A 15,801-nucleotide genomic window follows, 5' to 3' on the forward strand; every position below is an offset into this window, starting at 1 on the left:
TGAGCAATCATAAATATAAAAACCATTTTTTAATACAAAAAGACTTTAAATATCTTTTTAAAAAATCATTTAGTGCTATTAATCAGAAATTATGACAAAAATAAATAAAAAATATGTGTGACCTGTTTCAAATATTTTTTAAACAAAACCTGATTGCTATCTGCTAGAGTGTAGACATAGATGATTAATAAAACTTGCCGCGGCCCTGAAAGGTTTATATCAAGCAGAAAAAGCTCCGGGAATTACTATTGGGAACTCTGCAAACGGGGCGGCAATCCTTATTAAGATATCATGAAAAATCTCTAACTATTTTGCATGCTCAATTAAGGTTTGAATACACTCCCTCCATCAAATCATTAACTTGGTAGAACGCTAACCTAAATTTATGCTTTTTATGCAATTGGAAATCAAAACCAAATTTAATGTCCTATCCGTTTTTTTAACAATTGTCTCCTTGGTGACTAACAAATAGATTTTCGTGCGCGTGCTTTTTTTTCGTGCACGCATAAAAAATTTTTTTCGCGCGCGTATCTTAAGTGTAACTAAGGCCAAGGACAGATAAAGTTTCTGAATAAACGAGGCTTCAAACGAACGCGCACAAGTAATATTATTTTGTAAAGAAAGGATCAACACACGGTTTTCGCCTTTGTTCCTCCAATTTTATAAAAGTAAGAACTTAAGAGCTGTAATTCAGACCGGCTCTACTCTATTTGTTCAAAGCCATAAATGTATATTCAGAAGAAAATACAAACCTTTTGACATCATTTGATTCTTTTCATCGTTGTCAGCTGTTCGACGTTAATATTTACTGGAAATCCTCTGTATTGCTGTTTCAGCAATTAGCGTTATACATTTGTTCAGATTACGGCCTCTTATTGGTTCCTCCTCAGCCTACAAGACACCTTGGACGAGGCAATTAATTACAAAAATTCACTTTATGACTTTTGAGGAATATATTGACGTCCAAGACAATCTTTAACCAACTTAAACACGTCTGGCGAAGATTCTGGACAGTTTTCGCAAAATATTTCTACTGGTAATAGGCTAAGAGAAAAAAGCCTAACATTTTTGGAAAAGCTCGACATTTTGGACCCGAAATCAACTTAAACTGTGATTCAAAAATTTTACAAAGTGCTTCTTCGTCGTTGGAATAAAAATTCACTCGTGGCAACGACGGTAAGCAAAACGGTCTTTGTTATAAATACTAAACATTAAATCAAAATTTACTTTGAAGTATCCAACATGTTTAATATTTGATATCGGGTTTACGCCCACGAGTGGATTTATAAAATAAACCGAAGTTATGATATCACAATCAAGAATAAAATATTTTAGATTATTTCTTGCAAGCTATTGAGTTGCGAAACATTTCATCTCGAATTCGAATTGCTTCTTCGGTAGTGCTGATAATTTGTTATCCGCGAGAAAATCTTTGTAACAGCTACCAGCATCTGAGCTTTCATGAAATAAGCACACACTGTATTATCTTGTTGAGAACTCTGATGGTTGTTTTTGTCGCCGCATATTTACCAATTAGAAAATATTTTTCACAGTATCTTAACAAAGGCTGTGCGCTGGAAAATTATTCTGTTTAGCAAATTCTCAAAGCAATTTTTAAAGTGAACTTAAACATCATTTTAGATGGTCTGAAGTCGCGTCAGTTCGGAGGTGAATTAATTAGAGTACGCGTACTACTTTCACCATCTCCGACAGGTGATTAAATTTTTTTTTGAATAAGGTGGCATTTTAGAAGACAAATATTGTTCCATAGCATTAAAAAAAATTATAAAATTGGGAAACGGACTTTTCTCACAGCCCAAAAAAAGGACATTATGAACGAAGGTTTCCTCAACAAATCAAAGTTTTCAGTCCTTCAGAAGTGATTAATATAACATTTTAACACTTATTTAACCCATCGTTTTCGCATTTTGAATTTATTTGGTAGTGGACATGCGAAACGGGAAATTTTTAATACACATACGTATTTCAGTATCTTTCTACCTGATGAAAGATGCTTTAAATGTAAAAAAGAGATGTTTGTAGTTCATTTGTAGTCATTTGTATGTGCTATCGAGTTGATAACTTAACAGCAAATAAATGCATTTAAGACGAAAGTAATTAAAATTATTTGTTTTAAGATCTTTGTCTCCATCGAAAAAAAAACCTCAGTCAGTTTAGTTAAGACTGGAAGATATCGCAATATTTGGTAAGTTTAACTTGCTCCTACTAATTATTCCTTCCTATAAAAACATTGTCTTCTCAAAGGAACGGTTTTCCTTTCTAAATGACTTTTGATTTTCCATAATTATCGGGGAATCACAGTCAGTATTACGCCTGTTTCTTTATTCTAACAAACCCCTGTTGCTTCAATCTATTTGACTCATAATACATTGCATCATGATTAACAAATCTGTCCGATTGCTCTTGTAACGACTATTCGGGGTTTTTGAACTAAGCAAATTGGCTAGATTTCCAGCGAGCTTTTTAGCTGTGGCTCAGTTAAATCCTCACTAAGGGGGGGTTTTCTCTACATCCGGCAACCGTGACAATTTTCTATTTACTCCGGAAAGAGTTGTAATTATCGTTTTGGTTCCTAGGTTCCTTTTTCTTTTAAAGAATAAGTGAAATCAACTTGAGTGGGTTAACCGAACGGTAATTGTTGGTCATACAAAAATCATGAATAATTATTTCAGGGCACCAAAAAATCTGCACCGAAATAAATTAATTTTCTTTTAACATACAAACCTAGCGAGGGAATCAGAGAATTCAAAACGCCTACAACGGATAGTGTTTTATCAAAACAGCCAACACGGTTGCTTGGTCAGCTTGAAGATTTCTTTTCAAAACATGCTTCATCAAATAGTTCTCTGATTCTCAGCCAGGCATTTGTTTGAAAATTGCTTGTACGAAGATCGCAAAATAAAGCTATAAAACCATTCAGTTTGATATACAGGTCGATCAATCAGCCTATCAAATTCTCTAAAGAGTGACTCGCTCCATCCTAAGGGGAGAAAAGAGACAAAAAGCTAACCATGTTCACAAAATGGATAAGCAAATATATTGGCTGCGAAATTAACTAGCTGAAAAGTAGTTGCCAATCGAAGGAAAACTAAAATACTTTAACATTAAGTCACTGGAAAACACAGTCAAGATTCCACATACATCCACATGCATATACCTTGTGGCGTTTCGCTAATTTCTGGTGCTTTTAAAAAATATGCGTCAAATTGAAAATATTAAGGCTGTTTGTTCCCAAAGAGGCTAAAAGTGGGTCCAGCATTGAAATTTTCATCTTGATAATCTAAGAAAAACTGTCTTAGTTTTCCTTCGAAAGGTTTCATCGTATAGGAAAAAAAAACAATTTAGCGCTCAACACGTCTCTATACATAGATGCAAAAGAGCCGACCAGGGCACAGAAAGTGACACAGTGAGCCAGAAAAAGCCTGAATGCTAGCTGTACATTAGAGTCACACGTAACTTCAGTGTCTAAGCATTCGAAGCGTGACACAAAGATTCGTGTGATAAAAGCACTTTAAGGGTGTTTTTTAAACGAGCGCATTCTTTTGCTTGTATCTAGGTAACGGAATAGAAAAGAAGGCACTCTTGACAAGTGAGGTTTGCAAATTCGCGCAATCTATTTGGTCAAGTATCCGTTGGTAAAATAGGTTATTGTACAGCTAAAATCAAGGGTAATGTTATTTTACAAACGCAACACGCTACTTCCTTTGGACGTAAGGCGAACGAGCGAAAAATTTGAAACCATTTGTTTTAATTTACAAGCTTTTCTCGTGTTCTCTTAACGCCAATATAATGCCAGTGAAGCCATAGAAAGTGCGATCTATTTATAAACAAACTTAGATGAATATCCTACTGACAACTCTATGAGAAGAGGCAAGTTTTTATGTGTGGGTTAAAAGCATTGAATAAATAAAGACAAACGCCACATGGAAACACAGACGCTTCACGCTACGAAATTCCTAATAACCTCTGGGATTCAAGAGCCATAAGGCTCGGTGCAGTAGCCTCCGTCTGCTAATAATCGGCCTCTGTGCTAAGAGAGTCTTAATAGGGTATGACCTTTAGCCGTCAATTGGCCTAAAATTTAACCTTTAACTGTCAAAATAGACAAATTTACCGTCAACCGTCAAAAAAACAACTTAGTTCTTACCGTCACATAAGCAGTTTTAGATCGCGAAAAATTTGGACTTGTAAACTAGTCCTCTTGTTTCAAATACACTCATTTTTTCTAACTTGGACTGAATGTTCGAACATGGTTGATTGTTAAATCGATATTCTGATTAATTCAAAAATAGCTTTCTTCAATGACAACTTGTTTCTTACCACGCCACGCCGCGCCATTCCCGCCGTTCGACCTTATCAAAATTAAGAGCAAGTTGAGATCCTGTCGAGCACCTTTTCCCTATCGGAGAAAATTAAAAGATCTTTGGGATTTGCCGCCAAACGTAACACTTATTTACGCAGTATCAACGACTTGGTTGCAAAATTCGGGCTCGTTTCGTTTAAACTCAAGTTTTCTGTCGCGTAATAATAGTAATAATCGTTGCACGTTAAATGTAATAACACTTACTTGTGGTACTTTGCTATAACACTTGTGGCACTTTGTAATAGAAAAGCTGTCTCTCTGTGTATTGGTAGACAACTGCACGTTATGATAAAGAAAACTGTCACACTTTGTCTAAACTTGGTCTAAATGGTAAATGGTCGAGAGGCAAGTAGACCCAATGATACTGGCATCATCCTTGCCAATGATAATAATAATAATAATAATAATAATAATAATGTAAAAGGCCTAATGATAATCATAGTAATAATAATAATAATAATAATAATAATAATAATAAAAGTAATACACAGTAATGACAAGAAAATTAAAACTTTAATGATAATAATAATAACAGTTAGGGTGATGTTAGGCGCTTTGTTTCTCAAGATAATTTTTAAATTTTTTTTTAAGCGAGGAATTGTGGAACGAGCGCTTGTGTCCACGTTTGGTAAATCCCCTGTGACTCTATCTTCGTTTGCGCTTTGAACATGCTATGCTCAGGACTAGAAGAGTCAGATCCGCAAAGTTCTGCTCATCAGTTAAGGAAAGATGTATTTCGTGTTTTCACGAACGCGAGTCAAAGAAATAATTCTGAGTGTCCACGAGGACTCAAACCTTAGACCTTCAGATTCAGTGCTCCGACATTCTCTCCACTGAGCCACGCACAGAGTCTGTACAGGGTTTTCGCCGCTTCTGGGTTCATGAGCCTCGTAAACCCAGAAGTTCATTCATAACATTAGTATCGGAGACGAATGTTGTTAGTCCTGCATACTGCGATGCTGGTAATGTTGAGCGCACCTCTCATATCTAGAACCAAGGTGTCACCGGTTATTACTTTATGTTAGAGGTCTTAAATTTCCAATCACTTATATCAAGCAGACATGTGATGAGAATACTGAGAAAATACAAATAAGGGGATTATTAGTCGATCCAATACCAAATGTTCCGAACTAACATCACAAGATTTATATGGCAGACAGTAAGGAGAATTGCTAATGAGATCTTGGTAGTTAAAGGGTTAACTTCTCAAGAGAAAGACTGAGTAGGTGTTAAAGAGATATTTCGTTACATGTTGCGTTACTCGCGCTTAGTTATACATTAAGTTGTCATTCGAGACCTTTTACACTTGCAATAGCAGTCTGGTGTCAGATCGAAAAGAAAAATCGTATCGTGTAGTGACTGTAATCGTTCGGATCGTCATCGTAGAAGATTAAAGTTTGGAACAGTCAACTATTCTGTCGTTCTGTCTATACCGTATTCGAACGTTGTAAAATCGATTACAACAGTAGGTGAATATAACTAAAAATGAAAAAAAAGTACACATTTTCATTTATCAATATCTGAACAGCTGTGTACCTACCCCTCCCCTAATCTTACATTAACTCTGACTAACTCGTTATCAGTTGGTTGTTGTTGGGTTAGGGGAGGGGTGGGTGGGTGCGTGTTGCTCAAGTACTGATCCCAAATATCTCCCTAATAAGCGTCAACCGTGAAAGGCACTAAAAATTATAAACCATAAACCGTTAAAGGCCTTAAAATATAACTATCAACCGTCAAAATCCGCGCAAAAGATCAACTGTCAATCGCCAGAGCCACCATCCTCCTCCCTCCCTCCCTCCCTCCAGGCCACTTATTAAAACGCTTAGCATTTGCAGTGTTAAGAAAGTTCCAGTAAGGATGTTTGCGGTTCATTTCCTTCGCTTCATTACCACACTATTATAGAACTAGTTGTATATATTCGGTCTTATTGTTTTTTTTTTTCTAAACAAAATTTCCCTGTAATTTCTTTCAAATCAGAAAGGAGATAAACCAATTTCCTCTTACACTAATTGAGTTTACTGAAGTTATGCCAATGAAAAGCGCCTTTTAGCAGCGCTGCAAACATTTCATCCTTCAATCAAACACATCGTGGACACATTAAGACATCACAAGACATTTTTAATGATTGGAGGGATCTTAATCCTCCTAATTCAACTTAAAATTAAAGCAAAATACCCCACGGTTAGAAATCAAATTTGATGAAGCGCTATGGCAACTGTAAAAAACGCAACTTTTTTTTCACTTTTGCACTGAGCCTTTTGTATCACTGCGTATAACCAGTTGCGAATGAGGTCGCTATTTTGAGGTATTCTGAAGATGAAAAGGCTCGAAAACAGTCATTTTAAAGAGCGAAAAGAAACCTTTATTCAGGTAATAAATTGAGTGTTATTATCTTCCATGCAAAATGCATTAAGACCGACACTAATGTTCATTTATCCCCGCTAAATAGGAAATATATTCGCCGAGATGAAAAAAAACAACCCTATGGCGTTGAAATTTATTACCGTGTTGAAAGAAACAACAGTTTTCCGACTCTTAAAGTTTAAAGCAATATCTACCGTCTTTTAGCATACGTAAGATATAGGTGTAGAGAGATCGATTGGGAGTAAAAAACAGTTCAGCATACTTAATTAGAAGGTACGCAGCGATTGAAGTGGAAATCGTTGGAGCAAGTTCGTTTCCTTGGGACAAAGGTAACCAGTATCATCATCTAAAAGTTATGCGTCTTCGCCGGTATTTAATTAAAAGAAATATGGCAGGTTTTTCTCTTGCGAAGCCTCGAAATACAGCGGCACAGGAATCCTAGGTATATTGGTGGCTAAGACTTAATGAATAGCGAACATTCGCTGAAAATAACATCATTATGTGCAATTTTCATTTTCCAGGATTATTTGAGAGGGAAACCCATTTACGTATTTTACGATAACAGTTCTTAGTTTGTTGGCAATATTCCTTACATCAGTTTTACCAGCTCAGCCTTTTGTGACTTTCCGCAACTGAGCTTGAAATTAAGAAAACCTCCCCGGGCTCAATGTCATGAGTGTTTCTGCATGCTGTTCAAAATATTGCGAAAAAAATAATATAACATGTTTACTATCAATTGACTGTATGTGACGCCTAAAATTCTATATAGCTATTGCATATATGGAGTGACTGATTGCTGTGCCAAATTTTCCCGATATCAAATATTATGGAATTCTAAAGCCTTTACGAAGCGTTTGATTCTTAGTTACCTAGAAATGGAAGAGTACCTAAACGCAGAAAGGTTTATCGCTAATGGATTTCTTTCAGAACCGTAAACCCTTGCATGATCTTTCTGGAAAACCTTTTGTTGACGCTTACTTAAATTTCGCTTCCACCAGACACATCCCTCTTAACATACTTTTTTGCCAACGCACGGCGCAAATCGCACCTGTCTTCAACAAAACTCTATTTTCATTTTCCTGAGAACCCTGCATTGGGGTATTGCCTTCGGCGGTCAATTCTAGTGCTCCAATTTTCCTCAGTACTCCTAAAATATCTACATCCGCTTGACTGTGAAAGCTTTTATAATCCTTGAATTGAATGACTTTAATATCCTTCGAAAGCTTTCAATATCTGGATATTGTTAATGTTTTTTAAAAAGACTTTTAAGTCAAAACTTAACTGACCTTTGGCGCCAAATGTTTTCAGAATTCCTGGCAAGTTTGCCGGTATCTCAAGGATCCAGCGTTACCCCGCTTGTGTGCTTAAACTAAAATAAATTCTTTCTGTTTTTTGTTTTTCTTTATATATATATATATATATATATATATATATATATATATATATATATATATATATATATATATATATATAAAACGAATTATGAAGAAACTGCGCGTGACTTGCGAAATATATGATGAGGGAAAAAGAGCTCGAAAGATGAAAAATTGAACGAGTAAGATTCTGAATATAAATGTTAAGTTTTAGACATAAATATTCAGAAGCCTCTTTGCACAAACGGTTTTCAAACACAAGCTGTGGTACTTGACATTCTCATGTTTCTTGTTATTCCCCGGTAAAAAAGAAACATTGTGCGTTAAAACCTATTCAAACCTAACCTTCACTTTAGACTAAATTCCTTTAAAATCTCTGTGGTTAACTGGGTAATACATTCAAAGCACAAAACGCCCTTTTCAAACCTATAAATTAAATTCGAACCTATTGAAGAAAAACATCGAACTAGCTTTGCGCAGTCACTTCAAATTACAGAGTGAAAAACGAACTGTGTTTTAACTGTAAAAGTGACTCCATTATGTTCAAATTAAATTGTTATGTAATTCAAACTATGATTTTCATAAAGCTTTCAGCTATACCGAACCAAGAGTTCAACAGCTGTCAACGTATTTATTTCAAAACAAGAATTCGATATCAAACAACTGCTTTTTCCTGTTACTCTCAGACAGTAATTTCAAATAGGCAACAAAATTGAAATGTTAGACTTTTTATGTCAACTCGTCAAAATTGCGTTAATTCAGTTACTTTCATCAGGTTGTCCCGCAAATATTTCCCTAGCATTTTTCAGTTTAAAAGCAGATAAATCTAACCTTTCAAGGTGACGAGATAAACTCATGGGAAAGTATACATAAATAAACAGATTCTTGGTTCATCTCTTTAAAAAAAAAAAAGATCTGATGGAATATTTCACGTTTTAAAACTACTTTTAAAAGTATAACTTTGATCTAGTCTCTCGTTCGGTATAGTTAAAGCCCTTTCCGCATTGAAATCAAATCCGGAAGGCTCGTGAAATTAATTTCCTCCTCATTGGCTTGATACGAATTTTAAATCTGTCCAAGGCATTGATTTTCCCTACAGGATTATAAAGAACTTTGCTTTGGCAAACACACTCTAGATTTCGCTTATTTAATTTCCGCCTCAAGGTACTTTTGATGGTGCCGGAAAAATCAACTGAAAGTTTCAGTCTTGCTTGACATCGCACCCGAGTCTTTGCATGGAATTCTCACGATGCTTAGAGGCGTAGGTAGATTTTTTCCTCATCATTTACTTGCTGCGAAACAACCAAATAAACTGGTTTGAGTGTCTCAGGGCTGAAATAGTTATTTTGCACATTTTGGTCACGAAGAACGACAGATAGCTCTTTGATGGATCAGTAGGATTCAAAGAAGCATACTTTTTATTACTTTGCACACACGGTATTGTAATAACTTCCAGTTTATTATAACACCTACTGACGTTTATTGAAAACTGTGTATTGTATTTTTGACACTATTTGCCTTTTATCGTCGCGACATTTGAACAACCCCACAAACATATTCTTTCTTTTGCTTCAAACACAAAGCACAGTTTACTGAGGCTATTACAACACACATAGCCGTTCTTAGATCCTAGAGAAAAACTGGAGTTACTCCGTCACAGAAGGTAGGGCCTTTTTTATGTTTGGTCGCTCAAAACCCCATGGATTCTAATGATAATTGCAGATTATCGAAAGCAACAAAAGGTATTCTGTGTATGTAACGGCTGTACACCACGACTAATCTTAAAAATACGATTTTATGAGCTGTAAACTATCTACTTTTCAACTAGTTCTATACTCAAAATAGAACATCTGAAGAAGAAATTTCAATATCTGATTTGATGATTGTGAAATCGTGTAGTTTCATGGCTTTAAATTTATAGCCAGCGTGGCTTATCAGACACCCTGCAGTTAGAACAATTTGAGTAACCTCACGAATTCATCATTACCACGTTTAAACTACAGTGATGTCCTCATGTCTTCATTATTATATAATTACCGCCTGTATGGCGTCTGCAAAAGTAAATGTAACATTTCCTTTCCCTTGCGCTCAAATTTTTGGGGTCAGACCATAAAATGAAGCTCTGAAACTGACGCGCAAGGGACAGCTGAACTACACTAAAATTAAAATGAGTTTTCTAAAGAGCGAAAATCGGGCAAAAATCGAACCATAGTCGAAATATTCCTAATTACGCCCAGTGAGAGCATGGAGACCAGGGATTCTAGTGGATTTGAAGCATTTAAAAAATTTGAAAGATTGACAGAATTAAGCAAGGGAGATTGAACATTTCCTTCCTCAACTGGCCTCTATGACATTTGGAGTCAATTTCGCCCTGTGGCAGGTAAAAGAAATCTAATATTCGCACGCAAACAAATGGTTTTAGCATTCTCACTTGATAAGAAATCGGCTGGACAAAGTGAGGGCTCGCTTTCTACAAACTGTATAGAATGTTACGGTTATTTTTTTCAGCGTTCGTCAACTCAAGTTTAATGAATTATATGCAGATCAGTTGTGGCTGAAGTTTGCCACATTTTAAAATTATTCGTTCACATTAACTAAGATTATCAGTTGATTACAATTTTTTGGAATCATTTTGATAGCTTCGTACACGGACTAAAAATTTAGAAAAGAAGCAGTTCTTTTCCGTTAACTCTATGTTTCGAACAATTATCTTTCTTCCAGGAATGCCTCGCTTCAGCCAGACGTCAGCTTATTCCGTCATGCATTTTTAAATATGATGAGATATCAGACTTTAAAAAGCCCGATAAAAAATCATATTTTCTGCAGGTGGGCGATACTTCATCGATAGCACTTTGCATCCATTTTCTAGGCGACAAGTTTAAAAGTAACTACAATGTCGTTGCATTTTTCAACGTTGAAACCGCTATTGATTTTTATCCGTTTTCCAACTCAGTCACTTGGAATATTTTTGGTGCAAACAGTGCTGGATCTTGGAACTTTATGTATGTTATTAACGGGATTAACAAACGAATTGTTTTGATTTAAGACTGAACAAACAAAATCTTGTGATGACTAAAATGAATAGTCTTTTGTATAAATATAAAAAAAACAAAGAAATGAACCGGATTATCATGTCCTCCTCCACATGGTTTTCAGCAGTGTGTTTTGGGAATTTGCTATTGTTTCAGAGTATATTCATCCGGTGTCTTTGTTTTGTTCAAACTGTTTTGAAAACGCGGTGAATAATTATTTGCAAATCGATCACTTTTTTGAGTCGAGAATTGGATAAGGTAGGTTTGGTTTTAGCAACTCAGTTGATAATGTCCATTGGCAACTTAAGAGAATTTCTTAAGCTGGCGTTTCCAGTGTTCGTCAGACCGAGAGTAGGCAGATTTTTTTAGAATTCCGAAAGAAAATTAGCTTTTCGCCCAGTTTATCATAATTTTAGAAAGAAAGCGGGTATCCGCATGTAACTTGATGGAGTAAGTTTCATATCAAATGAATCCACATAGAACTTTCCAGGAAAAGAAGTTTTTATCAAAATCCAAGTATTCTACTTGGATGGCAATACATTTGTTCTCCCGCATTTTAACTTTCACTGACATAACCTTTATTCTGTATCAGCCTTTAATTACACGTGGTAAGCCTTTAAATACAGAGGTAATATATATGCTAACAAACTGTCTGACTCACTGACTTACCGAGTAAGTCAACATTTCCATTTGTGCTGATAGAACATGAATTCCCGTATTTGTAGCCTTATTTTTCCAAGTAAGTCAGTCTGCGCTATGTCTTCAAATTGTCCTTTAGGATATTTTTTTAGCCCAATATATATTTTTTAAAATACGAAGCAATTTTTCTCATCCAATACTAACAGTTAAGTTGTCGTGTGTGCCACAATCAAAAATGTTTCCGGATTGTTTCGTATATGACGATTTTGCATACGAGGCTGATGGTAATGGTTGATAATTTGAACTTTGTCGATCGTACGCCAAACAGTGTTTCCTAAGTATGTAAAATTAAGATACTGAATTAAACAGTCACCTGTAAATTCATGACATTAATATCCTTAGGCGAGCATAACTACATCCATTTCGACGGTCCTGAAATGACAGGGGTTAGTCGTTTGTTATGTATCCCCAATTGCTGATGGGCATTGCGTCATCAAACTATCTGCTAAGTTAAGCTGTAAACAAATACAGCTTCACGACGAAGAATTTTCCAGGGACAAGTAAGCTAAATTGAGTTTTTTTTTATATGGAAGGTATGTCGGTAAATAATATGTCTTTGATATGCGAAACTTCACAAGTTGCGCTAAGTCATAACATGCCTGTTTCCTCTACTGTTATGAAGGTTTTTAAATTATCTTTAGTAAAGTTTTATTACTACGACATAAGAAAGTAAATTTCTGAATTCTCTATCTCCAACATCTGTGCGTTTCCAAAACAAAAGGAAAGCTTAGCTTGCAAACTAAAATATTTGGCCTGGAGCCATACGAGACATTTGCCTCATTCAAACGCTGTGTAGACTCGACTTTTGAAAAGGTCCATTCTTAAACTGGTCGTTTCTCGTGATATGGCTGTAAAAAGACTCCATTACTTTCTTTAGAGTTCGCATAATCCTTGGATCACCACCCGAAGAAATTTTAAAAAATATGTCTTATCCGCAATGAATGAAAATATTTCAGCTTACTATAAATGGTTAAAAGCCGACGGAAGGAAGTTTTTTGTTTTTTCGTTTCTATTCCATATTTTTAAAATCGATGCCGTCAATCAAGGCATGCAGAAAGTTTCATTCTTTTGGCAGCCACCTTGGCATCCTTGCGTTTTAGAGCTCGAACCACATGATAAATATACTTTCAATTCTAATTTTGTCGTTCTGATTGTTTTTGTGGACAGTTTTGACTTTGATCTCTCCGCCCAGCAGACAAATATCTATCCAGTTATGAAAGGGTAGTTTTGACGAATGAAGGCTTTCGCACGCACCTTCAAGATTTAAAGCCTTGAAGGCAAATAAATTGATCGCCTTCATAAAACTGTCTCTTAAGACGCTTTATTCAACTGCTATGATTGCTCCCACAAAACGTTTCAAAGATTCGATAGAATTTCATTTGTAAAGGACTACAAATATTAAAAAGTCGGTCTTTTCCGTAGCCCAAGGCGTTTCTCGGCGATTTCACTTCCCACTAAATATATTCCCGTCTGAGTGCAAGCAGAACAAGCTATTAATATTAAGTTAACAATTCATGTAGGGTGCGAAAATGAAAGCACGCGTATTATAGTGGTATCCTGTGCGTCTTTCTTGCGACGGCATTAGTGAGCACTCAAAAAGGAGAACGCATTATTTCTTTGCATCACAACAGAAAAAATTGGAAAAGTGCTGTTCGCCCTTTGCAGATTTTCGACGGAAATTCTATGACTTCAGGCTGAGATCATTGCCTCGAACTTGAACAACTACGGGGCATGGTGAGTTTTTCTTGAATAGTTTTTTCGGATAGTTTGGATCAACAATTCTCTGTACGGACAGAATGCGAGTTTATAAATTTCGAATTTTTCAGTTCGAGTCGGTTTCCGTATTTTAAGCACAGTTAACGCGCAAAACAATCCGCCACTTTACAGCTAGCTGCCATTTATTGAATGAGCCTTCGTCTTCGGCTTGACTTATTGGCCGGGTGCAGTTCGATGTCGGTTGTTAATTCGATTCTAAATGCTGGCTCTCTCTTCCTTAATTAGTCCTTGGTGCCCGCTGTTTGAGTTTGTCACGCGATACTATCGTAAATAAAGACAGGTTTTGCGTGACGGTACCCTAAATAGTAACAAAAAAAAACGTGAGTACTTTGAATATGTGACAGCATATTGATAGCTTTCGGGAAAAACTCTTAGAACAGAGTTCTTTGTTTTTTTTTTCGCTCCGAACGTTATTGTAAGTGATGATGACTTCTTGATAGCCCAGGATCATTCAAGACAGATTTGGAGAATTTTATAGATAAGTCAGATAAAAATTCAATTGTTTTTTAGCTCACCAATAATCAAGTTTGTTATGAAAAATTGATTTGTACAACATTCCCATTGCATCTTTTCGGAGTTCATTGCTTCTGCTGCCTTGTAAAGCTTGTGATGGGAATTTTCGTGCAGTCTAAACTTGCATGTTCCTTTTTAACTCGTGAATTGCGCGCATGCGCAAGAGCGAGTTATAGATACGATGTGGGGAATAGCATTCGCTCGCTCGCTCGCTCGCTCGCTCGATTGGTCGATTCCTGTAAACTTTTTTTAGATTTTAGGCTTTTGAGTACGTTTGATAGTTTTTGGCGAGCAATAAACAGACGAAATGGCGACCTTTGTTGCTAAGAATAGTGGTGGGGTGAAAAAGAAGCCAATGATAATCTTAAAAGAGTTTTTTTTTTCGTTTTAGTTTCAACAAGCGGCGCCAGCGACTGGCAAGCATTCAAGGATTCACACTGAAATAACAACAACCTTCGTTTTTCATAAAATTGAAATTTACAATCCTTGAACTTGAAAACAATCCGAAGATTCATTGAAAATATCACTTACTGCGAAGCGCTCGGAGTTTACAGATGTTCAAAAGCTTTTTCTGTTATAGCGTGAGATTGAGGACAAAATTGATCATTACGTTTCGTCGCGTGTGTTTTTCCTGTGTGAAGCAACAGAAGATGCCGGCGACTGACTAAATAACAAGTTAACACGAAAATCAAATAACACTTAGACAAACAATTTTAGCTACCGATTTTCAGTGAATTTTTAAAGAACAATTTTCTCGTAAGTTTCAAGACAATTTGAAGATTCAACACATATACAACGTACTAAAATGCGAAAGTTACACACCACAAAATTGATAAATAGGCCTGAAATGAAATTCTATCTTGTTATTGATTATACGTTGCCTAGCACGTGACTTAAATCTACCCAGGCGGAGATCTAAAATGACGGTGGCAGGCTTGGCTTAGTTATATCACTCAAAACTCGTTCCCGTTTGTCTCATTTGATAAAGAGGGAATCGTTAATGTTTTCATTAAGACAGTATTGCCTTGATTTTCTAATATTTACAACGAAAGACAGTAAATTTCACTTTTCACCCACATTTACTTCCAACCTTTTCTTTTAAACCAGAAACAAAAATGATAGACGTTTAAAACACATGACATCATCCACCTTGTTAAATGTAATAGCATGATCATTTCAATTGTAATGCCTTCTTGTCCCAACGTTACTTTGTTTCTTTGCTACATTAGCGAACACTGAACTACTGCTCGTACTCTAGATGACAATCAACCACAAAATTCCCTAAACCAGATAACATTAAACATAATCTCAAAAATCATGTGTCAATTCACGAGTTTGCTCACAGAGCACTTTGATTATCTGCAGTCTTTGTTTGGTCACTTGAGACGTCTCACTTAATTGTTCCTTTTTCTGATAGTTAATTAATGGTTTAATGGCTTTAAACTCAATGGCAGACGAGCAATTAGTGTCCGTTTGAGATGCATATCCAAGTGACTTCGATATGGACTCAAGAAAACGCTTACTTGATGATAATCTGGAGTTGTTAATGTTTAAATGAAGTCTGTATAATTATTTTTGAAACTCGTATTCATTTGCCATCATTAGTTTACCAAGATGCGTTTAAAGATAATTTTGTGGCCATTTTCATCCATCCACTGAA

The 15,801-nt window shown here is 35.9% G+C and overlaps 1 protein-coding gene across 9 annotated transcripts in view; it reads left to right on the forward strand.

The window, feature by feature from the left end:
• The window catches only part of LOC113670385 (uncharacterized), a 31,354-nt gene that overhangs the window by 3,540 nt on the left and 12,013 nt on the right, over nt 1-15,801 (forward strand). The window contains exons 1-3 of one of the 9 annotated variants that reach the window (XM_089183729.1): nt 1,067-1,176; nt 2,139-2,206; nt 3,578-3,615. The exons of 1 other annotated variant lie outside the window; for it this stretch is intronic. The gene's annotated coding sequence lies outside the window, so the exon portion shown is untranslated. Of the gene's footprint in view, nt 1-961; nt 1,177-2,138; nt 2,207-3,577; nt 3,616-6,933; nt 7,078-9,670; nt 9,785-10,904; nt 10,948-13,457; nt 13,587-15,801 lie in introns of those variants that run through there. 7 more of the 9 variants (XM_089183734.1, XM_027186526.2, XM_089183738.1 and 4 more) reach the window with 7 other exon arrangements.

This window comes from Pocillopora damicornis, chromosome 10, assembly GCF_964200805.1.
Source record: "Pocillopora damicornis chromosome 10, jaPocDami1.2, whole genome shotgun sequence".
Taxonomy (NCBI): Eukaryota; Metazoa; Cnidaria; class Anthozoa; order Scleractinia; family Pocilloporidae; genus Pocillopora; species Pocillopora damicornis.